The following is a 2500-nucleotide window of genomic DNA, read 5'->3' on the forward strand; positions in this document are numbered from 1 at the left end:
AGTGTACATATATGAAAACATTAAATTCCAAAAAACCCCTTTTTAGCTGCGGTACGTAATCCCATACCATTCTCCAACTTTTAGGTACATCTCATCACAATAGACTGTCTACGAGAAACTATTTACTGCCCACTTCAACAAACTGTATTTCAGAAAACGTACCCAAAGATGCTTAACCATTCGTGGAATAAAAGTATGGTCTATTATTTTTAGGTATTGTGTTGGCCATGGCACCAGCCATCCGTTGAGATACTACCGCTAGAGAGTTATGGGGTTTTTTGACTGGCCAGATGGTACTGCATTGGATCCTTCTCTCTTGTTACGGTTCATTTCCCCTTTGCCTACACACATCCACACTGAATAGTCTGGCCTATTTCTTTACATATTCTCCTCTGTCCTCATACACCGGACAACACAGATTACCAAACAATTCTTTTTCACTCGAGGGGTTACTGCACTAACTGTTCAGTGGCCACTTTCCTCTTGGTAAGGGTATAAGAGACTCTTTAGCTATGGTAAGCAGCTCTTCTAGGAGAAGAACAGTCTAAATTCAAACCATTGTTCTCAAGTCTTCGGTAGTGCTATAGCCTCTGTACCATGGTCTTCCACTGTCTTGGGTTTAGAGTTCTCTTGCTTGAGGGTACACTCGGGCACACTATTCTACCTTATTTCTCTTCCTCTTGTTTTGTTAAAGTTTTTATAGTTTATATAGGAGATATTCATGTTGTTACTCTTCTTAGAATATTCTATTTTCCTTTTTCCCTTTCCTCACTGAGCCATTTTCTCTGTTGGAGCCTCTGAGCTTATTGCATCCTGCTTTTCAAACTAGGGTTGTAGCTTAGCTAATAATAATAATAATAATAATAATTATAATAATAATAATAATAATAATAATAATAATAATAATAATGATAAATAATAATAATAATAAATAATAATAATTAATAATAATAATAATAATAATAATAATGAATCCTATTATGAATCTAGAGTGAACCTTTTTATTCTCCTGCACACTGGCCTCTTGAGCTAAACTAAAGGGTTTCTCCGCTTTGTTGTTGTTATTGACGATGATCAACCAATTAAACATTGAAAGAATCTCGAAAGTCCATTGTGTATATAATAGTGTATACGAGTGTATATTTATATATACACATGTATATATCGCACTTTCATCATTCACCCAAGTCTTCTTCCCAGTGTACCCAGTTGTAAACGGTTAGCAACTGATACTGGGCCAAGAGCACAAGTGCAGCCTCACCCCTAAAGACTTACTAAGAAACTGAAACATTGTACCTTCTAGTGCCCTTCACTTTTAAGGAAAAATATGGAAACGCAGATTACATAGACGTTTACGGTCGAAATTGAGGCTTTTGCTACGGGGCATTGAAAATTAAGGGTATTACGACGATCTAAAAGGAGTTTAGAAATATGTTACTGCAAAATTAAAATTGACATTCCCCATAACATTATTATTATTATTATTATTATTATTATTATTATTATTATTATTATTATTACCTGCTAAGCTACAACCCTAGTTGTAAATGCAGGATGTTATAAGCCTAGAGGCTCTAACAGGGAAAATAGCTCAGCGAGGAAAGGAAACAAAGAAAAATTAAATATCTTAAGGAGAGCAACAATATTAAAATAAGTATCTCCTAAATAAACTATTAAAACTTTAACTTTAGTTAAATATAGTTAATCTTTACCCTGAAGTACAATGACATGGTACAGATACACGTTGAGATACTACCGCTAGAGAGTTAAGGGGTCCTTGGACTAGCCCCACAGTACTACATTGGATCCTTCTCTCTTTGCCTACACACACACTGAATTGTCTGGACTATTCTTTACAGATTCTCCTCTGTCCTCATATACCTGACAACACTGAGATTACCAAACAATTCTTCACCCAAGGGGTTAACTACAGCACTGTAATTGTTCAGTGGCTACTTTCCTCTTGGGAAGGGTAGAAGAGACTCTTTAGCTATGCTAAGCAGCTTTTCTAGGAGAAGGACACTCCAAAACCAAACCATTGTTCTCTAGTCTTGGGTAGTGTTATACCCTCTGTACCATGGTCTTCCACTGTATTCGGTTAGATTTCTCTTGCTTAGTGGTACGCTCGGGCACACTATTCTAGCTACTCTCTCTTCCTCTTGTTTTGTTGAAGTTTTTATTGTTTATATAGGAAATATTTATTTTAACGTTGTTACTATTCTTAAAATATTTTATTTTTCCTTGTTTCCTTTCCCCACTGGGCTATTTTCCCTGTTGGGGCCCCTGGGCTTATAGCGTCCTGCTTTTCCAACTGGGGCTGTAGCTTAGCATTAAATAATAATAATAATAATAACTGCCGACCAGAATGTGGCACATTGCATTACTGTATATTCCCAGGAAGTAGTAAGATATGCTATTATTCCTATTTTTCATTCATTTTTTTTTATTAATTTACCCAGTACGATAATGATGTTTGCTGGTAAATCTACCCCTAATAATA

This window comes from Palaemon carinicauda, chromosome 3, assembly GCF_036898095.1.
Source record: "Palaemon carinicauda isolate YSFRI2023 chromosome 3, ASM3689809v2, whole genome shotgun sequence".
In the NCBI taxonomy this organism is placed as follows: Eukaryota; Metazoa; Arthropoda; class Malacostraca; order Decapoda; family Palaemonidae; genus Palaemon; species Palaemon carinicauda.